The sequence below is a fragment of the Equus przewalskii genome, chromosome 21 (assembly GCF_037783145.1).
Source record: "Equus przewalskii isolate Varuska chromosome 21, EquPr2, whole genome shotgun sequence".
In the NCBI taxonomy this organism is placed as follows: Eukaryota; Metazoa; Chordata; class Mammalia; order Perissodactyla; family Equidae; genus Equus; species Equus przewalskii.
In genome coordinates, this window is record NC_091851.1 from 40,717,928 (window position 1) to 40,742,794 (window position 24,867).

At 44.6% G+C, this 24,867-nt stretch overlaps 1 protein-coding gene across 8 annotated transcripts in view; it reads left to right on the forward strand.

The window, feature by feature from the left end:
* TSHZ2 (teashirt zinc finger homeobox 2) overlaps positions 1 to 24,867 on the forward strand; it is a 439,178-nt gene that overhangs the window by 300,252 nt on the left and 114,059 nt on the right. Inside the window, exon 3 of one of the 8 annotated variants that reach the window (XM_070589584.1) lies at positions 17,175 to 18,500. The exons of the other annotated variants lie outside the window; for them this stretch is intronic. The gene's annotated coding sequence lies outside the window, so the exon portion shown is untranslated. Of the gene's footprint in view, positions 1 to 17,174; positions 18,501 to 24,867 lie in introns of those variants that run through there. 8 annotated transcript variants of the gene reach the window in all.

Here is a 24,867-nt window from a genome sequence, read left to right on the forward strand (position 1 = left end):
GCCAGGGCTGCACTTTCATCAGAGGCTTGACTGGGGAAAGAGTTGCTTCCAAGCTCCCTCAGGTTGTTGGCAGAATTTATTTCCCTGCAGCTCTAAGACTAAGGGCTTTTAGTTTCTTGTTGGTTGATGACTGGTGGCTACCCTTAGCTCCTAGGGACCACCCACAGTTCCTCGCAATGTGAGGTTCCCCAACCTGACCACTTACTTCATCCAAGCCAGGAAGGGATAAAGTCTCTTGAAAGATGGAAGTCACAAAGCTGTGCATCTTAATCATTGAAGTGACATCTCAACACCGTTGGCATTTTCTGTTGGTCAAAAGCAAGTCACAGGTCCTACCCACGCTTAAAGGAAGGGAACCACACAAGGGCATGGACACCAGGAGGTGGGGATCATGGGGACCATCTTAAGAGTCTATCTGCCACAGTGTGCAAATTTTATTTTCGCTGCAAATAAGTATACCATTACAGAGATATCTGGTCAGGTGGAACATTATGTTGAGATGATCATCTGAAATGCTGTAAAGCAAGACATATCTTGCAACAAGCTAAGAGTGAGAGTTATAGCACAGAGCAGAATTGCGTCTCACAAGGTGTAAACTTCTAAAAGCAGCTCGTAAGAGGAAAATTGCCCATACACAAATTTACCATTAAAAACTCCTTAAGCCATCCATAAAGTACAGTGTACTTGTTTTGGTGTATTGCTGTATTGTGCATTACCTTGAACTGTAATTCTTATGCAAGTTGAAGTTTAAAAATCATTCAGCCAGATTGGAAGAATGTCTATACTCAGAATCTGGGCATTCAAATCATCCTGCCTTAATACAATTTCCTAACAGTAAAGAGAATATGGATGAAAGATATTAAAGTATTTCTTCTGGCCTCCAAAGATTATTCCATTTTGTTTATAAGTAAGCTTCAGAAAATTTATAACATTCTAGTAGATTTGTTTTGTTGGTGAGGGTTAAATGAGATAATAATACATGAAATAAATCACCCCTAGGCCTGGCACATAGTAGGCACTCATTGAATGTTTGCACACTTTAAATGTGTGTCTTGACTGATCAGATACTCAGATTCGCATACACAGTCTCTTAAAGAGATCTAGAGAACTTGCCATGTGTGTCCTGCTTGTCCAAGTTGTCACTTCCTCTTGTAGGTCCCCGGCAACTCCCATCCTCATGGGCCTTGGGCTCATCTTCATAGGGTGAAGGTTCGACAGTCAATGCTTTAGTTGGATGAGTCTTATATAGGCATCTTACCAGGAATGATGCAAGTTCACTCAAATGACGAGCCTACAGTAAAAAAATATAGTATCTTTGGGGACAATGCAATAAGTATGTCTCATGAGTATCTAAGAGAGTAAGGTCAGGGCACTAGACATTCCTACTTAGACAACGAGACTGCTGGAAGGCACTCTAGCACGTAATGCAATCACCACAAACTCTCTTACAAATACTGGGAAATATGGATACGCTATAATAGTGGCTGCCTCGTACTAATCGCCAATTTGCTCGGTTTGGGCTAAGTTGGCCATTGGCATATGTGGCTTTTGATGGTATGTCACACACCCAAAGTGTTGCAAAACCCTGGATTGCAGCGAATGTTCCCTTTTCCTTCTGGCCCTAAAAGAATTAGGGTTCTAAGTCTGGTGTCAAAAATTCAAAAGCCACAAGAGCCAGGCCCGTATGTAAATGAGCAGAGCAGGCAGAAGACGAGAGAGTGAAATGGAGTGGGATGGAGCGGCCAGCAATCGCTCCATCTCTGTAAAGGAATTCAAATCTGGATACTTCTCCAAGCACCGTGCGGATGAAACATAACAGGCCTGCAGCTGGATTCCACCAATGAGCGTATTGTTCCACATTCTTAAGGGCCTGCAGGTGGCAAAGTCTATTTATATTGTCCCCCAAACCCTAGGTTTTTAAAAAGGAAAATATTGCTACCCTGTATGGAAACAAGAGAGTAGATTTTATGTTGGTCTCACCACATTGAATCATTTCAGATTTTGGCTAATATAATGCTCACTCTAGAACTTGTAGCCACAAACCTCCAGGCAGGGTTAGGAGGAGGTTAGGTTTTCTTTCCATTATTTTTCCGTGAAGGACTGTCTCTCAGTTACTCTCACTACTGTTATCCCATCTGGTTATGAGTGAAATACAGATTTGGAATATCATTTTTATCTGCACATATTTAAAATGTAATGTCCAAATATTATGCTGTTTGAAAAGAGACACCTGTCCAAAAAATTCCCAGGAAGGTTTTAGAGAGTGCACTTAAGCTCAGATTTAGACACAAGTAAAGCTCATTTTTCATTTAGCAGAAACCTTCAGACTAGCCAAGACTTGGAATACATGCTGAACGTTTTGCAAATACAGCAATGCCTCATTTGTCTGACGCGGACGGTTCCGTGTAAATGCATTTTCCACATAACTGAAGCTTATCCCTTTGCACATCAAATCGTATATTTATTTTAACCATTTTCCATAGGAATATTTCTGAGAGTGCATTACACACCTCCCTACCTCCTCAAATAGAATATGAGAAACATAATTTAATCTTTGCTTTCTGACTCAGGGTCGTGGTCATGAATACCAAGTATTGGACTGCTCTGGGCTCAAATACAGGGAAGCCTCTGCATTAATGGGCCTGTTTGACTTCGCTTTGCAGCAACTGGGGTTTGTCATGCTTTTGAGATTGCGCCCGCCAGCTTTCCATCTCATCCTGTAGTGTTCTCATCATAGCTATGTGTCTTTTTGTTCCCTACCCATTTAAAGTTGTCTCTTCTATGGAATAGAAAGGTAAAATGAAGAAAGTACCTTATTTGGATGACCAGAAATCCTGGATTACTTTCCTGTTTTTAATACATCCTTTTTCTTCGTTAACCTGAACAAGTTACTTGACCCCTGTTGGCTTCTGTTCCACCATCTAAAAGTGAGAGGATCAAACATAATATTGTCTAAAATCTACTAAATTGCTTCCAATTTGCGTAATGTTATACTTGTCTTTTACTCCCATATGAGATGAACAAACACATTAAAATTGTGCATAAACATAGAGACCATAAGTCCTAAGTGAGGACTTCAACATCCCTGCCGGAAGCAAAGCGCATGGGCTGTGTGGTACCTTATTTGTTTATCAGTTCTCAGTTTTATTGTATATGATAGAGGCTGTCAGAAAAGTGACCGCTTAGTAACTGGAATATCATGTTGTTTCAGTTATCTATGGCTGTGTAACAAATCAGCCCAAACTTAGCAGCTTAAAGCAACAATGGCTTGTTATTTCTCATGATTCTGTGACTCAGGAATTCAAGCAAGCTTCTGCAAAGCAGTTATGCTCAACGGGGTAAAACCTGGGGGAGCTCCATGGACAGCATTCAGCTGCAACTGGGCTGGAGTGGGAGGTCGAAGTCCTTACCCACATGTCTGATGCCTCAATGCTCCTCCACCTGAGTTCTCTCCTACCACCTGCTCTCATCATTCTACAATCTAGTCCTAGCTTTTTTAAGGCATGGTGGCTGCCTTCTCCCAGAGAAAGCAAAAGTTGCTAAGCCTTTTAACAGGTAGGCCAAGAATTGGCACAACATCAATTCTGCCACATTTTGTTGGTCAAAACAAGCTACAATTCAAGGAGATTTAAGAAAAGGGGAAATAGACTCAACCTCTTGATGGTCATAACTGCATGCATGTACAGGAGAGGAAGGAATTAATGGTGACTGTGTTTGGAAACTCTCTACTACACCTTTAAATACATCTTCACATTATATCTTAGAAGCCTAAAGGTTTTCTTTCAATGTCAAAAGTATTAATTTGTTTTGAGGTACCTAATCATTCTCTTAAGTCGTATAGGTTCGGCAGATAGCACTTTTCCTCTGGGAAAGGAATAAAAAGCAAATCCACACTTTTAATTGGGTACTTCTCTGAATTGCATTCCGTCTATACTTTTCTCTTGTAAACATACAGCAAAGGTTCCAGATTTTGATTCAGTATTTGATGAATCAAAGTTAAATCATGTGAAAGGAAATATTACCTCTTTCTGAACTTTCTGTATAGCTGTGCTTGCTCTTGGTTATTGTCAAAATTCTATGAAAGTGTTTGCCCAACAAATCAAATTACCCAACTGCAATGTTCTATTTGCTTTCATAGTAAGGGAAAATAGACTCCTTTCTCCTCTTGGTTTTTGTGGATTTCCTTTTGCCTGTCCTGATGTTCATTCATTTGTTTATTTATGCAGATTTGCTCAGCATATTTTATGTGCCAGGCTAAGATAGGCAATGAATAAGGCAGACATGGCCCTGCTCTCATAGAGTTGACCTTTTAGCATGGAAAATGGATAATAAAGAAATAACTAATCAATGACAATTGCAATGTATGCTAAAAGGAAAAGTATAAAGAGTTAGGTCCTTGTGATACATAAAGACTTAACTTAGTATGGGAATTTGTCAGAGGCCTCCCAAAGGAAGCGATGTTCAAGCCGAACTCTGGAGATGGGTGGGTATCCACTAGGTGAAAGAATCATGGAGGAAGGAGGAGAGGTGGAGGGTGTGCCAGGCAGAGGGAACAGTAAGTCCAAAGACCCTTTGGAAGAGAATGCAATATGGTGGGTTCAAGGAACTGAGAAAAGTCCAGTGTGGCTGGAATGACAAGAGCAAGGGTGAAGATGTGTGTGATATTGAAACTAAAATAGTCACTGAAGAGCTGTGAAACTTTAGGCATAATATTCAAACTTTTTGAGCCTTAGAGTGAAGAAGACAAAAGAAGATGGTGACTCCTCTTTCCAACAACCCCCGGCCACAAAGAGGCACATATAGGGATCGCACCTGCCATCTGGCTAATCGTTGTTGTTGTTGAGGATTTAAATGTCTCAGTAGTAACTTCGAAGTGCCAGACACTGGGTTACAAGCTGGCAGTAGAGACATGAATAACAACAGTGTACAATAAAGATGAAATAATTGAGAAAAACAGACAGCGCCCTCTAGGAACCCTCAGCCTATTTGGTGGGGGGTGGAGGGGTGTGGGAGGATGAAGGGTTTCCCTGAAGTACAATCGGAGCTATGTTGAAATACTTTGGAGGGGTACAGTCAGGTTAGACTAAGATCTTTACCACACCCAAGGACTGAGATGTTACTATGCTCTTCTTTCCATCCAAATGCATTTCAAAGTAGTATTTTATGTTTAAAATGACAAGAAAAGGACATACACTGAAAATAAGAAATTATTTCTAGATTTTTTGATTATGCAACTTTGGCTAAGATGATCAAAGCTGAACTTTACTCATTTTGTTATATATTTACATATACAATCGGCCTTCTGTATCCATGGGTTCCGCATGCTCAGATTCAACCAATAGCGGACAGTGTACCACTGAGTTTACGATCAGTCGTTGGTTGAATCCCCAGATGCAGAACCCACAGACACAGAGGCTCAATGAAGGGACTTGAGTATCCATGGATTTTGGTATCCACAGGGGTCCTGACACCTGAAACCTCGAGGATAGGGACGCCTGTACATTCCTTTTGGTGTCCTCACTTTGTCAGTCATCTAAGCACTTGTTCACTCTACCTTTTGGGTAATTTCACAGTGACTACAGTGTAGGGTGTGACAGAAGAAGTAGGTTCATTTTATAGGGGTGTAGGGTGGGGGGGCAGAACAGGAGAGGAGGAGCAAATTAAGCTATGCCTTAAAAAGTGACACACTAGTTAGGAAACAGATTCTCATTGCTTTTTTTTTTTTTTTTTGAGTCTTAAATAAAAGAGTTTACTTCTTTCTCACCTTAACTATACAAATATAAGCAGTCCCAGGACCGATATCATGGATTGACAGTGTCCGGGTCCCTGGCTTCTTCTGTTATGGCTCTGCCACCCTCAACACATGGTTTCCATTCCATGGTTTAAAATGGCTTCTCAGCTGCCACCATTGTCTGCATCCAGTCTGCAGAAAGGAAGGACAGAGGTGAAAAGAAAGCATGCTCATTCTTTCTTAGGGTGCCACTCACTTTTGCTCACATCCTATTAGCCAGACCTAGTCACATGGTTATACCTACCTGCAAGGAAGGCTGGGTCCTGTAGTCTTTAGCTGGGTGGCCACATACCCAGCTACAACTCAAGGGGTCCTATTACTAAAGGAAGAAGGGAAGAATGTATATTGAAGAGTGACCAGCAGCTGCCACCACAGATGGCAGGTGGGCATGTGCAGAATGGGCAGCCAAAGACAGGAGCTTATGAAAATCATGCATGAAGTTTTACAATGTCCATTTATAGAAGAAGAACATAGAAACACAGAGAGGTTAGGGTAACTAAAGTGGCATACCAAAGTGGGTGGTGGGAGTGGTCTCACCTTGGGACAGGTGATAAAGAAGTGCATTGTCTGTATAAGAATAACAAAACCCATGAAAAGCTCTTACACTTTTCATTAACACCATCTACAAGTGATTCTAATGAGGTCAGGGGTCAAACACTCCTTCCTGCTAGAGTAGACCATTCCCACTGCTCCCCAGTCCCCATGCCATTGACAAGACAGAAAGTGCTGGAAGAGAAGTCTAAGATATCTTGAGCCTGAATGAACAGTGGGGAAGGAGAAGGGCAGTGGGGCAGACCTCTTTCCTCACACACACGCACACACACGCACACACACACACACACATTCATGCTTCTCTTCTTAGTCCCGCTGGCTCCATTGCCATGGGTAAATAAACCCTGTCTTTGAACTCAGCATGTTCTGGAATTTAAGGTCTTGTTTAGACCTTTGTTCAAATCCAGGCTCTGTCACTTCCTAGGTCTGTGACTTTGCACAAGTCAATGAGTTTACAGTCTCTCTAGACCGGCGATTCTCAAACTTAAATCCGTGTGAATCAGAATGACCTGGCGGCTTGTTAAAACATAGGCTTGTGGGACTGCTGAGTCAACAGGTCTCGGGGGTGCTGGAGAATTAGAATTTCTAACCAATTCCCAAACGATGTTGATGCTGTTGGCCCAGAGACCAACCTTTGAGACCACTGGTCTAAGAAAAGGGAACTGTGTTTCACCTTTCATTTTTGTAACCACAATGATCATAAAAGAACCTAATGTAACGGGAGGCTGTGGGAGTTTTAACTGTTTTTGAAAACAGAAAATACACAGTAATAACAAATTACATTATCTACTGATTTACAATTTTCACTTCTCTTTCACAAAGCCCAGGCATTATTACTAACAACAGTTTTATTAGTAATATAATAATATTATAATAAACTAATAATAAACAGATACTTTTCATCAGCTTCACTAGATTTTAAGCCCAATGAGACAAAGGACCATTATAAATACACCACCACCTTAATACACTGCCTCTCCCATTTGATTGCTCAATAAATATTTGTTGAACACATGAATTTTTTGAACTCTTACTATGTCCTTGGCATTATGCTATGCACTTTATGGGCATTATTTCCATTAATCCTTAAGATAACCATGAAGTAGACCCTATCATTAATCCCACATTACAAATAGGGAAATGGAGGCTCGTAGAGAGTACGCATCTTGCCAGGGGTCAATTATCAAGAGGTGGGCAAGCCAGGACTTGACCCCAGTTCTTCTTGACCCCGAGGCCTGTTCTTAATCATGACTCTCTGTTGCAGGGGTCAACAAACTATGGCCTGCCTAATCCTGCTTACCACTTTTTTGTAAGACCTGTGCATTAATAAAGGTTTTACATTTTTTAAGTCATTGGGGAAAAAAAAGGGATCCAAATAAAAAATATTTCATGACACATGAAAATTGAAATTCAAATTTCCATGTCCCTCAGTAAAATTTTGTTGGAACCCAGCCCCACCCATTTAGTTACAGATTACCCAGGGCTGCTTTGTGCTGTAATTACAGAGTTGAGTAGTTTCAAGAGAGCCCATATGGCTCACAAAACCAAAGCTACTTACTATCTGCCCTTTACAGAAAAAGTTTGCCCATCCCTGCCCTTTTGGCTCATATCATCCCTTTCATAATGTTAGATTCAAGGAGAAATTGCTTCAGGTGAAAGTCATCCCAATTAATCATTTCTCGTATTTTTTGTAAATGACACCATTTCAGTGAGCTGCCTGCAATCCCGCACTAAAGCTCCAGTGTGCTGGCTTAATGCTGACCTCAAGTAGGGCCTTTGAAGAGGCAAATACCCCTGAGAGTGGTAGCTCATTATTTGGTTAATAACAGTGAAAGAAAACAGTGTGGTGTTTAGCAAAAAGCAGTGGTCCAAGAAAAAGGCCACCGTTATTCCCAAATGCTGCAACATCTAGTTTTCCAGTCCAGTTTCCCAGAGTGAAACAAACTCATGTAGCCCAGGCCGTGGTATCTGAAGTTTCCAGCCAGGCCGGAATTCCCTGGTGCTGGGCAACATATGTTGGAGACTTAGCCTGTCTGCTGCGATCCCAAAGAATCAAAGATAAGGATTAGAATGGTCAAGTTCACGCAGAGAATTGTTGATTGCGTTTTATCCTTTTAAATATGTGTAAGTCATAGAAAGCTCTGCAGTCAAAAATATTGACTGCATTGATCTCTGCCAACCACAGACGCAGCTCCTGTGGGCTGCAGTGGAAAGGCTGTGAAATGCTTAAGATAAAGATGTTATCCGATGGAGGATGCAGCGCCTTGCCTCCTTCCCCTCCCCCACCCGGAAAGCAAGTTCGAACTGAAAATGCACGAATGCCAGTCAGCAAAAGGAAAAAGTACTTTTGCAGCCCCGCTTTGACATCAGCATGCAGACCTCGAGTCCAGTGCCACATTCCAGGGCAGTGAGAATACAAATTTCTGCAGCCCGCATAGATTTTACAAGGAGTGTGTCGGAGTGAATCGTATTACAAGGCCTGATAAGCAATGTTGGTTTTCTTACAGAGAGTAGCACCTTCATCACTCAAGGGAAAAAAGACATTGCTCGTCAAGAGCCCTCCTTTTGCACACTCCACAGTCCGTGTTCCAGAGCAAAATCTTTATACATCCTTCCCTTTATTCAATTAATCAACTTTCTATTCTGCAAGGTCAAGCACCTACGCTGGGCCAGCCCCTCTGCTGAATTTTGGGGACACGTCTCTGCCCTTGAGAAATCTATGGGGAGAGATGGACATCCATTTCAAGGCATCCTGGTGGCAGAGATTTTCATCTTGCTTGTCTTTCTAAGAGCACAGGACCTGGCACATCTGGGGACTCAGCTAGTATTTGTTAAACAGACGACTAGGTGAATGAGCTGACTGTAGAACAAAGAGTGGAGAATGAGCCAGGATCATAGAACAACTAACTCAGCCAGACTCCAGAGGAGAGGGGAGATTTGAGCCGGGCCATGAAGGATGCGTAAAAGTTCAGAAAGCAGAGAGAAAGGGCATCTTAGAATAATCTTTCTGGCAAAAGGGAGCAGAGGATGGGCCTTCGCAAGACCCTTCCAGAAATAGGCACTGAAAGAATCAATGTAGCGGAGTCTCTCCGTAAATGCACCCAAACCTTCTAGAATTCAACTTGTAAACACCCTCCAAAGATATTGAGAATGTACCAAAGCTTGCTTCTGCCGCCTTTTGTGGCATTGCTCTGGGCGTGGCGTTGAGGACAGTTGTTTGTCCTGTGTAATGATCTGGAGAGGATCCAGTGAGCGGCAGCAAACTCCCAGGACTGGACGAGAGAGCCTAGCACACATGCCGCCCAGGATCTGCCAGGTGAAAGGCGGGGGGTGGGAGGGCGAGTGGTGGGCTGGCATCCGGGCAGGAATGCTGTGAGGCTTCCCCGGGCGTAGAAGAAGGAAGAGCTGCTGGGATCAATTCTGCTCATCCTTTACTGGGCGCCCCCCTCGCCCAGGGCTGGGCACCATGCTTGGCAGCGGGTGTAAAACAGCGACCTTAGCAGAAGGAGCAGCTTGGCACAGCAGTGAGAAGCGTAGGCTTTGGAGTTAGACGTTCATTCATCTAATATTTCTTGAACACCTACTGTGCGCTAGGCACTGGATACAGTTGTGAAAGACCAAATAAAGTGCTGCCCTTGTAGAATTTACATTCTCATAGAGAAAGACAATAAATAAACATTAATGTGTATTGAGTGCTTACTATGTGCCAGGCACTGTTTTAAGTACTTTATATATGCATTAAATATAACGTTTAAAACTCACAGGAAACCTGTAAGTTACAATTACACTCCCACTTTACAGATGAGGAAACTGAGTCACAAAGAGTTTAAACAAGAGTTAGAACTGGGATCCAGAGCGCAGGCATCCGTCTCCAGAGTCTGCTCTTCACTGCCACATTGTGCCGTCATGAGGTAGAGGGCGACTGGGCTTGGGAAAGGGGACAGCTGCATCTGCCAAGGTGATCCAGGAAGGCTCCTCTGAGCTCTGAGTGACATTGGGCTGTGACTCGAATGAGAAGGAGCCAGCCCTGCTGAGATCCAGGAAAAGCGTTCCAGGGAGAAGGAACAGAAGGGGCCAAGACCCCAAGGAAGAGACAAGGTTAGTTTGCTCCAGATCACAGGCAGTGGCTGAGGTCTCATGAGCAAGGCAGAGAGCATCATGGAAACAAACCAGAGAGGTGGGCTGGCCCGATCTCACGTGGACTGTCACTTACCACTTGAGAATCAAGCACTTAAGCTGTTTAGCTTCTCTGAGCCTCGATTTCCTCAGCTGAATCAGAGGCACAAAATTTTTTTAAGAGAGTGGATGTAATGTGCTCACCCAAAGCCTGGAGCAGAGCAAGCACTCGATAAACGTGACTGTTATCCCTGTTAATAAAACAAATGCCTGTCCTCCCAGTGGAGAGATGTACAGTTAATTAAGATATGGTAGGATCTGGATACAAAATATTTCTCATTCTCCGGAAATCTTGACATATATCCTGGATGGGGCTTACTTCTTGCATTTGCTTTTCCTTCTTCAAGAGAAAGCTCAGCCACCCTTTCTGGGCCATCAGCCTAAACTTCAGTGGCCAAGAGCCTTGCTGAGCGGCCCTCCCTCCAGCTCATCCCAGACCCACAGAGCAGCCCCCATTTCCACCAGCACCAGCCAGCCGGCTCCCGACAGATGGGGAGTTGTCCTGGGGACAGTCGGTGTGGCAGCCACACCTCCCCCTGGCTGTGGCTGTGGACCCCTCAGTGCTGTCACCGCCGTGGCAGAGCCAGGATCACTCTGAGGTTGGGACAATTGCTTTGTCACGTGGAATAATCCAAAGAGGAGCCAAAGAGAGGTGGCAAGTGAGTCCCAACCTTTCACACACGAGGAGGGTCTCTCACATACATCACCCTGGAGAACCAGCCAGATGCGGGGATGCTCACAGGTGGGAGGAAGGGGAGAGAGGAAGGGTTGGTGTCCTAAACAAGAGTGCTGTTGGCTTCCCTGACAGTGGAGGCTGGATGCCATCGTTACCATCACCATCACTGTCAACACCATCATCAGCGTCACCATCATCATCCTTTATAAAGTACTTACAACATGCCGGGCTTTGTTCTAACTGCTTGATACCTGTTACCTCACTCAGTCGTCATAGCAGCCTCTAAGATTGGTTCATTGTTTTCCCTATTTTTCAGATGAGGAAACTGAGGGACAGAGAGTGGTGTAACTCGCCCACAGTCACACAGCTAGGAGGTGGCTCTGAATCCAGGCAGGCTGGAACCGCAGTCCCTGTCTGGGACCATGGTACTTCCCACCATGATGACTTTTTTGCCTCTTGGCACTATTTTCCTGCCACTATTCACGTCAAACTTTTTCTTTGCATCGACTCATGCTTTTTTACCTAAATCAAATGAACACTTTGTAAAACTACTACCATAAACAAAAACCAGTTTTGCTTGTCATAAATGGAGGACCACTATAACAATGAAAACGCAGTAATAACAAAACTGTGGCATTAAAAGCCTCGGTAGACATGTTGCCCAGAGGCTCTGAGCCCAAGGCCGACTCTTTCTCCACAGAAAATGGAGATTACAAGTGTTAAAGGTGTGTTAAAAACACAGCAGCACAAAGCTCACTCTGACTTCAACAGAAAAAGTAAGAGAATTGAAAAGAAAGTGTCCTCTTCAAGTACCACATAAAAGTCTGCCTCCTTCCCCAGCGTTTCATCCCATTTCAGGAGAAACTGAAGGAGGAGGGATCCAGGGGCCCGTGGGTCGGGAGACCTGTTTGTAATGAGCTGTGTGTCTTTGGGCAAGTCAATGCCCCTCTCTGGACCTTACGCCTACTCTGAGTGAGTGATGAAGATGTTGTTCCAGATCAGGGTCCTCAAGAAGCAGTGGGTAGATTAACTCTGGTCCATGATAAATTTTTCTCTTAAAAAATTAGAAAAATAAGTCCCAATATAAGTGAGATTTCCGTAAAGCTAAGTTTATTTAATTTGAAGGACTCTTTCTTGCTCTGAAGCTCATCCAACAACATGCATTCGGTATTTGTGGAGCAGCCACTCCACGCCATCTCTACACTGGGCGACGGGTTTTCAGTAGTGAGATTTGCTCCTCTCACTTTGGGAAAGTTTAAATGTCCTCTCTTTTTGTTACATGATGGTCATAGGAATTCATCTTTCTTGTTTTGTGTGTCCATCCAAAGCAAATTAAAAGTTTGGTCCTATATATAGTTTTCTTTCCTGGAAATTTCACTTGTGTCCATTATATCCCCAAATCTGGAAACTCCTTTCCTAGTGGTTCCCTCCGAGCTCAAGAAGGCTGGCATCCATTTGTGTGACTGCAGAAATTCCTGCAAACACAAACGCCAAGGGAGCCAGCAGACGACAAGTAGAATGAGGGGGCTGCGTGGGGACTAAGCAGGCTGGGCTGCCGATCCTTGTCTAGAGGGATCTCTGCTCCTCACTTCCGGGGAATCCTTGCCATGGAGAATGTGGACCCTGTAACACCTGCTCTCATGATGTACGGAGGGAAGGCGAGGCCTGACATTCGCGCGAAGTCCCTGTGAGCTGAATCTGGTGGATGGGCCACAAGTGGTGACTTGCTCACAGTTTACAAAGCCCTTCTGCTCACCCTCTCATGGTGCAGGTAGCTGGGCTAGACAAGAGGAGCTAGTCCCCTCTTTTTTCCATTAATCAACTTGCCTGAAGCCATGTAGCAAATGCAGGTAATAAAAGGATGGAGCAGGACGTCATGGGAGGGGCTTAGACTCGGTCCACGGAGGCTGAGCCCTTGCTGTTAGCTGGGTAACCTGGGATGGAAAGACAACCTCTCTGGGACTGTTTCCTTATCTGTAAACAGAATTTTATCCTACCTTGACAATTTTATGGGAGATTAGAAATATCATCTAATTTCACAAAGCAAAAGACAGCAATTTTATTTTATAAGTAAAAGACTTCAATCTACTTCTTTTGGTATTGTCCTTGAGCTATACTTTTGGGGGTTGCTGGCTGGCTTTTACTGCCTCTCTGCCTCCCCTGGAGCCTGTGGAAGAGGCACCAGGGTCCCTGCCTCCTTACCGTCCAAGGCCAGGCTCTGCCGCTCGACTGCTGCCACTGGGGAGGCCCTGTGGCAAAGGCAGGCTGCTGAGCATGTTTCCAGGCCCGGCTCTCCTTGGGCCCAGAATCCAGTATGAAGGAGTTTTCTGGCAAGAAGGCTAACACTCACTTGAACTCTGGTCTGAGAAACCATGAGCTCCCCATAGAAGCGAAACGTCATCCTGCCCATCTTACTGAAGCCTCAGTGTTTGGTGTCCATAGAAACGAGTGTCTTAGGGGCCGTGAGTATATGGGCCCAAGCCTCGGCAGATTTGCCTGGAGGATGGGGGACCAACCTTCCCGGGTTGTCCAGGATGAAGCGGGTTACCAAGATGCCAGACTTTCATTCTAAAACCAGGAAAGTCCCAGGCAAACCAGGACAAGTTGGTCACCTTACTCTTTGATCTGGAGTGTGATCTAGAAGAAGGTGTCGGATCGGGGAAGATTCTTTCTAGGTCTAAAATGTCAGGGTTGTGACTCCAGGAGTGTCTGGGAACCTCAAGCCACTTCTTGGGGTTGGGGCACTCACCTGAGCCTCTGAGCCCATGTTAGCGATGCAGACGTTGGCAAACATCAGCCAAGGTGGCCTCATGAATCAGCCAGCCTTTCCCGCTGAACCCAGACTGCTCCTCACTCTCTCTCATCACAGGGTTCCAGGTGACTCTTACAAAATGAACTTCTTTGGTTCACAACATGACACTGATGCGCCATTGTAGTCTCAGTTCCTGCATTCTACCCTTTGAGAGCCATACAAGGTACCCTGGAAGTATTTGTTTAATGAGTAAATAAATGACTGATTGAAGGAATGACATAGTTAAATGTTAAAGGCTTAAATGGATCAGTAAATAAATGAAAGGATGACAATTACAGTTTAAGGATTCCTTCCTTCCTATCAAAACCACCCCTTGGTGTCTAGATATCAGGGTGCGTTATCACATCCTCTTGGTGGGATCCTTTGAGACCAACTGACATGGGGTAAATCCCTGACACAGGGCAGAAGGGCTGAGGTTGGAGTCCGGGCTCTGGCTCCTGGCCCCTCCTAACCTCTCCCCCGCTCTGTTTAGTCATCTGTACACATGAGTTCCAGCAAGATACTTCCTGTTTCTCCTCTCTAACTTCTATGACCATCTCTCTCACTGTGCTCATGTCACCCCTTCCCCAGGAAACATTTTCCCCTTAACTCAAACTTCCTCGAGAGAACGTTTTCACCGCACAGATGGTTCCAATGGTGGGAAGTTCAAGTTCGAGGGCAGAGGTGCATGAGTGGAAGGGACCTTCTCACCTCTCTGAACCATAGCAGGGAGCAGACGGCCTCCTCCATTGCACATAGCACTCGCTGGTCTGACAGCGGCAGGTCCAGTGGAGAAGCTCGGGGTGGGAGAGGGAGAGACAGGCAGATTCCTTTCATCCTCCCAGCCTCTGATCAAACGTCGCCTCCTCTGTGAAGCGTTTGCTGACCTTCTCGAGCAGAGCTAGTGGCTCCTTCCCCTGCAATCTGCTGGCACTTTGAACGTCCCTCTGCCATAGTCTTGATTTCGATGCATCACAAAATGCGTGTTATTACCATGCTCCTCTGTTGGATAAAGAGTACCTAAGAGCAGGAATCATGTGCCCAGGGCTCAGGCCTGTGTTAGGCAGCCAGTTTTGTGCTCAACAAAAGTTGGCTGGTTGAATTCAGGAACCATAAAATGACCAAATTAGCAAATGGAGTGGCAACAGTCAATACAGGTCCAACCACATCAGAGTACGTGAGTCTGGAAGAATTGCTGAGGCCTAATTATTGGGAAAAAACTTGCCAAGGGGAACAGAATAATCCAGAAGCAGAGTTTGGTCTTAGTTAAACTGCATTATGAACACAGGGACTGTGAAAATTGAGATTCGTGTTTTTGCACCTGAAGCATTGTATTTTTCCATGTTTTGTCTGGGGTTTTAACGCCTATGCTCATTATCATTTACCCGAGTTGAGATCTCAAGCAGTTAGTTAATTGTCTGGGAGCACTGTTCTGTGCAATTTCACCTGGCCTACTTATATCTCTGAAGTGAGAGTTTGTTATAACTTGGGTGTTTTAATGACTTTCCATGAAAATCTAAATCTAAAAAAAAAAAAAATCACTAGTAAAGAGGAAAGTTGGGGGCACTGGAGAGGAAGCTGTGTTTGGACCTTGGAGCAGGCCCAAGGAGAGCAACTGGCCATTGTGTGTGGACACCACTGCCCTCCAGTGGAAGAAATGTCAGGTCCACTCAGAAGGGCCACTGCTTCCATGTAGGGGGCCTGGGGCCATGGCCTGGAGCATCCACATCTGTATTCCTGCCAGGAGGTCTGCCTTCTGGAAGCTCTCCCAAAGGGCCACACATCCTCTAACTCAGGCAAGTATCTTCATGAGGGGAGAGGGCACTGCTTTGTTTGTTTGTTTTTAAGTGTGTGACTCTTTTTGTATCAGTGGATATAAGAGAAAGAAAGAAAAATGGGCATGCCAGTCCTAGAAATGGCAGCCTTGGTATCCTGGAGGAAGTGCCCTATACATGTATCACTCCTGCTTCCTCTTTCTCAGCTTGCTTCTTTGAGAATGGGAAAGGAAGAAAAGAGCTTGCTTATTACAAGGGAAGCCTTGCTAATGGTGAAATTTCAGGTATTAGTGGAAAAATAACTGTGTGTAAGTTTCCATCATTCATTCAGCAAGTGTGCAGCAATTGCCTTCAGTGTGTTGGGTAGTAAGGAAAGAAAGACTAAGGCAGGGGCTTCTATCCTGGATGAGCTCATAGTTCAGTGGGATAAACAGACCTGTAAACAGATAATCCAACCCAATTTGTAGGTAGTTGGGATCTCAGCATTTGTGGATTTACTTGTAATTTCAGCCATTTATTCCTCTGCAACCCACGTGGTAAAGATGTAGTAACTTATCTTTTTGCTGTGGCATAAATTTGATTTGTGTCGCAATGTTAATGAGAAGGCACAAGTCAACTGCCCACTGAGTGCCCCTAGTCAACCACCCGACATCCACCTCTCAACAAGGGTTTGCTCTCCTTCATTTGTCATTGTGTGTGCCATAATGCTGAGGATGTGACATCATAACTGTGTTTAGTCATAGAGAGGTGCCATCAAGTTGAAGAAGAAAACGTTACTACTAACAGTTGAAATAACTTGTTGTGTAAAGATATTTACAGAAAATATGTGACTCCTGAGGGAAATAAGAATTGGGAGAATCCCAGGCATGTATCAGCAAGCTCATGTTCACAAACTTGGGAATCTGGGAAAATCTTACACCATATGCCTTGCCAATTGGCAAAAGTCAGCAGGTCTACAATTAGGATGATCAGATTTTCCAGATGAAAATTAGCTCTTGTGGTATACAAGCTCAGCTGTCCTTGGAGGGATCAAAGGGGAGAATATTTGAAACTGAGCATGTCCTGGAAAATGTTTGGAACTGAGAAGGTCATGGAAACCTGATGCCACATGCACTGTACGTGTAGCAGGGATATGTTGTATACAGGATGATGAGGACACAGATGAGGACAGCTGCAAGCTCATACTCTCAAGTCACACAGGTACACAGCATCTGAGAGCTAAGACCACTCCAGACAATGTGCATTCATTCAGTCTGTTGGGTAGAACATGCCAAACCAGAACACACAGGACACAAGTTGCTCTTTCTATCAAGGGAGGGCCCCGTCATCCGGGCACTGGCTGTGGGACGTTAAAGGGTTCTCAGGTTCCTGATTAATTACCGATGCACAGCCACTAACTCTGTTATTCCTTAGAAACAAGAAATGCATTGGTCCAAAACCTGGAGCTCCAGCAGTAGCTGGAAGACCCTCCCAGTGGTGAGTCAAGGATTATCTTCAATATCAGCTCTTTGATTGCCTGTTGATTCATTCATTGATACAGTAAATACTGACTAGGGGCTTGCTGTGTGCCAAGAACTGTACCAAAGCAGTGAACAATCAGAGAAAGCTCCTACTCACAGCAGGACTAGTTTATAATCTGGTACAAAGAGAGAAAGTAAACGGGACCATTGCCGGGTGTGATAAGGACTTTGAAGGCATCAAAACAGCCTGAGGAGCTTGAGACCTGGGATGATGGTGAAATTAGTGTCGACAGGATGATCAAGGAAGTACTGGCCAATGTGAAACCTTTGCAATAAGCGATGGTGAGCTGTGCAAAGAACACCCCAAGGCAAGAGTGAACTGTGCACCTGAGGGACAGAAAGGACTTGAAGCTGCTGCCTCATGAACTTGAAAATAAGTGGGAGGAGGTGAATTCAAAGGGACGCAAAGGGGCCAGATCATTTAGGGACCTGAATTCCATGGCAAAGGGTATGCAAAATGAAGTCATTGGAGGGTTTTAAAGAAGACAGGTGGGGTGTGTGCTGGTGACCAGTAGGGGAAGAGAGAGAAGACAGCGCTGCTCACCCAGAGAGCCCAAACTTGCTATTGTACCGTGACCAGTAGGAGAGAATGTGCGCCGATACAGCTAAATTTCCAGGAATTGCATATACTTTGCAGCACGCTCTATCCAGGCTGCATCTTAAAAGAAAACCCACATAAAGAGGTACTCCAACTCTATTTATAAGTAGTTTGGATCTCAGCTTTACAGACTTATCATTTATAATTTAAGCTAATTATTCCTGAGCAGCTCACATAATGGAGACATAGCAACTTGGACTTTTTGCAATGTTGATGAGAAAGAAAGATGTCCCTGCGAGTATGTCAAGCGTGGTGAACTTTCCCTGACACCTGTGCCCTAGTTGATAAATGATTTATTATTGATAAGCCAATGGTAATTGATCATTCTTCATGTAGAATGTGTGGTGAGACATTTTTATTTCTAATTTAGTGAGGAATTGGCATCTTTCTAGTCTGATCATAAGAAGCTTGAAAGTTGTATTGTCCTTTTTATTACAATGGCTGCCAGGAAGCTCATAATCAAAATGGATGGTTAATCACAGGAACTGTGTTAATTCTTCTTATTAAGATATTTCCTTTCTCTTCCTTTTCTTAGCCTTATTATTTATTTTCTTTATGTGTCACCTTACATCTTTTTGTGGCTAGACGTGATCAATAAAGAAAATTACATGCTCCAAGCCATAACCCCATAGTCTGCTTGATACATACTTCAGAAATTTTTATACCCACTGGTGGCAGAGTGTGAATAGTTAGTTGAATTAGCAATTAAATACACTATTATTGATAATTTCTACATAATGTCAAGCTTCTGGACTTTGGTCAAGAATTAATAGCCAGGCAAGCATCATTTCTGCTAGAAAATCAGGTTCTACCATAAATTCAAGGTCTGACTATTGCCATCAGAAAGGTTTTAAGCTTAATGTAAAACAGGAATGTTTCTCATCACTGGAATTCATTTGCCAAAGAACTTCAACTTCTGTCTCCTTTCCTGTTGAACTTTAAAAACCGGAGAGACAACTGTCTGTTCAGACTGTTTTGTCTAGAGCCAGGCTTAAGGCAGCAAGCCAGTGTGATAGCTTTTCATTCTTGGTCCCCAACTGGAAACTTCAGGAAGCACCTTGATTGTACCTTGTTAATTGTAAAATTAACTGAAAATAAAAATAAAAGAATAAAAGCGCCCCTTCTCTCCTTTGCTTCCTACGAAGCAGGAAGCGTGGGGGCGGTGGTTACACACAGACCCGAGGCCCACATTTCAGTGACCTAGCCCCGAAAACCGTTTGTGATCAAATTTAACTCCAGAAAGCCCTGTTTTCTCTCGCCCTCTGACCATCCATATCAAGTTCAGTCTCCTGACTCTGGCTTCTACTGGCACAGCTGGCTAGAACCACAGTGGGGTTATGAACCAGATAATGCCACATGTGGGATTTAGTCATAAACACGGGTCCTGCATCTAGACTAATCACATGGATAAAAGTTGTGGGGAGGGCAGAGAAAAAGGCATCGTATTCTGTAGGATATTCTGGGTAGTTTTCCATATCTCTTCTAAAAACAAAGCCACAAATCATCAGAACCAGCAAGAACCTTATTTTTTAATAATATAAGTAATATACGTCCACTGGAGGGAAATTAAAGTATCAGGTAGAAAGAGAGAGAGAGCTGGAGGGAGGAACAACTTTTTGTTGTTAGTGCCGAGTGGATTCCTACACCTAGCGACCCTGGGTACAGCAGAGCAGAACCCTGCCAGGTCTTTTTGCCCCCTCTCTCACCTTCCAACACTCTATCAGACAATGCTCCACTGCTATTCATAGGGTTTTCCTGGCCAGTTTTTCAGAAGTGGGTGGCCAGGTCCTTCTTCCTAGTCTGTCTAGTCTGGAAGCTCTGCTGAAACCTGTCCACCATGGGTGACCCTGCTGGTATCTGAAATACCAGCAGCATAGCTTTCAGCTTCACAGTAACATGCAGCTGCCACAGCATGACAACTGACACACAGTGGTGTGGTTCCCTGACTGGGAAACAAACCCAGGCCATGCCAGTGAGAGCGCCAAATCCTAACCACTAGACCACCAGGCCAGCTATTAACATTTTAGTAGACGTCAATGTTTAGTACACAAATTTTTATCAGGGGTTGAAACAAACTGAAGCCCCAGGCCAAGTCTAGCCCACATCCTGTTTTTATTAATAAAGTTTTATTGGACACAAACATACTCATTCGTTTACATATTATCTTTGGCTAATTTTATGATTCAATGGCAGAGTTGAGTAGTAGGAACAGAAACCACATGGCTCACAAAGCCTAAAATACTTATTATTTATTATCTGGCCCTTTACAGAATAAGTTTGCCATGCCCTGATCTCGACTCTTTGTCTCTATGTATTTATATTTATACATAGTCTCATATGTATTTTTTTTTACTTTTTAGTTTGAAATAATTATAAATCCACAGGAAGTTGCAAAGAAATGTAAAGAGAGGTCCTATGTACTCTTCCCCCAGCTTCCCCCACTGTTAACATCTTGCATGTATTTTTAGTGTGTTACATATCAAATTATAGTACAGGGGCCGGCCCGGCGGCACAGCGGTTAAGGGCGCACATTCTGCTTTGGCAGCACAGGGTTCACTGGTCTGGATCCTGGGTGCAGACATGGCACCGCTTGGCAAGCCATGCTATGGCAGGTGTCCCACATATAAAGTAGAGGAAGATGGGCACAGATGGTAGCTCAGGGCCAGTCTTCCTCAGCAAAAAGAGGAGGATTGGCAGCGGATGTTATCTCAGAGCTAATCTTCCAAAAAAAAAATTCTAGTACTATCAAAACCCAAGCGAATTCAGATTTCGGCAGTTCACATGCACTCATTTGGGGTGATACACACACTTTTTAAAATGAAAGTGATGCAAAATATGATGCCCTTAATGTTAAGAATGACTCAACTGACAGAGTAAGGGGAAAGAAATGTGACCATGGTTAGTGTATCCTGAGGAGTCCTCCGACCGGTGAGCCCTGAGCAAACCGGGACAACTTCCTCTGCACCCAGGAGTCACTCCTGAGTCGTCCTGACCAAGACTTCTGGCGGGGGTCAGATGTTTCATCTTCACCTAAACTTATAATTCTTTCTACTTTCTCCCTCCGGCGCCCCCATCATCTTGACACTAAAAAAAAAAAAAAGCATGCATGAAATATGACTAGGGAATCAAAGATGACAGCGCACTGATAAGGTCCAGAAAGTCCCAGCCCTTCCAAAGCCAGCGATTAAAGAGAAAATTGACGTTCAGTTTATTCAAATATGTTTATCTGACATCTGTCTGGGATTCGTCTGAAGTATGTAGGGCTCCAGCCCAGTCCTTTCCCACAGTGTGCCGGGCCTCACTGTAAGACGCTCCTCAGTGGACGAAGTTCTCCAGCCCCAACGGCTGAGAAGAAAAGCTGCCAGAATTTCTGTGAATTGCATTATAACCTGTTTCCCCAAGGACAGAGTTACCAAGCATCCACGCAGATTCTGGATGCATTAATATTTGCGTCGAGTGAGGCTGAGTTAATGGGCCTAGGTTTTAGGTCTTTAGGAAATGTATGAATAAAGGTGGTAGGGAAGAGAAATAAAGTGTGTTTTTAACAAAGATTATTTAAGGAGCTGGAATTATAAAGCAGTATGATTGAAAAAATTTAATTGAGCAGCTTGAATGGAAGATAGTAACCAACCAGAGAGAAGCCAACGAAAGGTATGAATCCTCGTCTAGACGCCAGGGAGGGCTGCCGGAAAGGCAGACAGGGCTGAGGCACTTGGTTCTCTTTCTGGGACCTGGTGCGAGCCAGGAGACACGAGCAAGCACAGCTGGGCCATGGGAAACCAGGATCCTGATGGGAAGATAAACTCTGAGCAGCCAAGGCTGGACTCCTAGAGGCCAGTGAGGAGGCTGCTGCAAGATCCCGGGCAAGAGAAGCAATGCCTTGGATCAGTGGTTGACAGTGTGGTCCCCAAGCAGGCAACAACAGCATCATCTGGAAGTTTGTTTAACGGCAAACTCTTGGCTTCACCAGAGATCCACTGAATGAGAACCCCTGAGGATGGGGCCCAGGAACCTGGGTTCTGAGAAGCCCTTATTGTGATTCTGAGGCATGCAAGCGTTTCAGGCCCACCACTGCCTCGGACTAAGATGTTAGCAGTGGAGGTGATAAGGAGTGCTCAGACTCTGGACAGAATTTAAATGAAAAGCGTGGGTAATAGGCAAAGACTCAATAGGGTTGGTCCCTTAAGACAAGACCAGGGTTCAGTTTGCCCCAGTCCCCACTCAGCCCTTTATGTTCCCTCTCTGGACACTGCAGACATTTGATTTTGTCCCCTGCCCTAGACCCATGGTTGAAGGAGGTAGAAATTTCGGTGATGGGAATCCCAGAAAATTCTTCTGTTAGACAAATTGCCTTGAGTCATTTCCTTTCGCGTGGGAGAATCATCTCAGTCATTCTCTCTTGGAATTGTGGAGAGAGGAAAAAGGAAAGCCTGCTGAGGTTGCGAGGAAGGGTGTTGGAAAAGGAAAAGAACGAACGGAACGCATGCTTCCCTTTTTCCACCCTGGCTCACCCTCCCCAGAGGCAACCCTCGGCACCTGCCGTGATTTCCCACAGGCGGGAGAGAGGAAAATCACTTCCCCACCTCATTTGCCAGCGGCCAGAGTTTTAGCTGCAAACTGCTGTTCCTAAATGCAGCTCTTATTAAATACTGCTATCACATTAAGCCCAGACAGTGACCCATTCTGTCGCCTGAAAGAATCCGCAATTAACATGGGGAGTCTAATCAGGATATTAATAGGTTTGGTTTTTAATTCCTATAATATTTTCATCAGTTTAAAAAAAAACTCATTTCAACCTGCATTAAGCTTGGGAAGTGGATTCTGTGGGGTGAAAAGTGACAGGATTTGGGAAGGCTTTTATTTTCTCATCAGGTAAAATGCAAGCATATGGAGGATTCCATTTATTTAAAAGGAAAGCTTCGGGAAGAAAAGAAAGGTTGAGCCTGTGGCCACTTTGTTCCATGTTGGCTGAGCCGCAGGAGAAAAGACAAGGGCGCTGGGAGGAGAGGGGTTTTCATGCACTGCTGCTAAATGCTGAGCCTTCCCAGTGCCTCCCAGGGCTGGTTAGCTCACAGCTTCAAGCCCAGGGGGGTAACACACTTGTGTGTTGGACACGCCAAAACGGACAACAGCTTAAATCGTCAATACGTGGTTTGCAGTTACCATAGTTTATTAAATCAAGATACCACTGATTATAAGGTGCACCATTATTTAAGCACCTGCAAGGGAGAAAAAGACAACCACCATCCCGCCAATTAATTGTAAGATGTCATTGATTGGAAGATGCATTCTGATTTCGGATATATTAAGATGCCCAGAGGTGGGCCGTCCAAGCTGGTAGGTAAGCACAGGGACGCCATTCACAAACATGTTCTTTCCATCTCTTTCTGCTCCATCGGGCTTAACATCCAGGCGTTGTCCCCCTGCTTGTCACTCACATAGCAGCAAGATGGCAGATGCATCTTCATACCTCACGTCCCTTTTGCAAAAGGAAGGAGGAAGAGTGTATCAGTCAGGATTATACCAGAGAAACTAGAACAGTGGGAGATAGAGATAGATAGGTAGATAGCAGTGGGATTTTATTTATTCATTCATTCATTTCAGGGAATTGGCTGACACGATTGTGGGTCTAGCTGGCCAAGTCTGAAGTTTGTAGGGCAAGCCAGCAGGCTGGAAACTCTCTGACAGGAGCGGAGGCTGCTCTCCACAGGTGGAATTTCTTCTTCCTCAGGGAAACCTCATTTTTACTCTTAAGTTCTTCAACTGATTGGATGAGGCCCACCCACATTATCAAGGGTAACACCCTTTACTTAAAATTGACTGATTATGGACTTCCATCACATCTCCACAGCAACACCTAGATGAGAGTTTGAATAACTAGGTACTAGAGCCTCGCCAAGTTGACATGTAAAACTAACCATCACAAAGAGGAAAGTGATAAAAGAATATCTTCTAGCAAGGTTTTGCCTTTTCAGTCAGGAAGGACTCCATCGCCACACAGCTCCTCGGCAGGACAGCGTCACATGACCACCTGAAGCTGCAAAGGAGGCAGGAGGTGAAGTACCTTGTTTTTCAGCCTCTATAGGAGGGAATGTATGGGGACATCAGCTGTGAATGGAGAGTGACTGAGCCAACCCATAGGGTCTCCCACGACCTATTTACTGGACATTTACTGAGTATAAGAAGCTGACCAACCGTGTGCTCCCCAGATTCGACACAGGTCACCATTACCAAGGATGACTAAATAACATTGCCCCCCAATGTGAAAAGCGCCTTCCCCCTCCATGAGTGCCCGTTGAAGCTGCTTTTCAATCTAGAGGAGCGCTATAAAACGTCTTTTAAAATACTGAGTCCAAAAAGTTAATCCACTTGAAGAAAAATATTAAATGAGTAATAGGACTAGTGGTATGCTGAAGCAACCTTGGGAAGCCGGCACGTGACTCGCAGAAGCGTGACTCACCACATCAGAATACGGTCCCTCGGTGCGGTGATTGGCTCAGTCACAGGTCCACGGCCCCCTCATGTAGCTAAGGGTGTGATCCCAGGAAAGTTAGCAAACCTCTCTGAACCTCCGTTTCCTCACCTGTAAAGCAAGGATACCATATGTGGCCACATCGCAGCACAGTCACGATGTCCAATGGGATCCCGCACACCTCCTCACAGGCGCCTGGGCTCTAGTCAGCATCCCCGATCATGGAAATGTTTTTATTACATTCAGAATTTCCCCAAGTGGAGGGGATGCTTTCTTAGTTCTTTCCATCTAAAATTGAAGGATTTTATCAGAAAAAGAGCCATGGGCCTGGGTTGGAGGAAGTCTCTTCACCCCGCCCACCAAGCCTTAACATTCTCTATCTCTATCGTGGGACCGGGAGAGAGCGAGGGAAACATCTGTGAGGCCCACTCACCCCCACCAGGAGTTCTCCTACCGTAACTCACGGGTCCTCACCACGAGAATGAACAGTTAACCCAACCGCTACCTCCTCTTCCA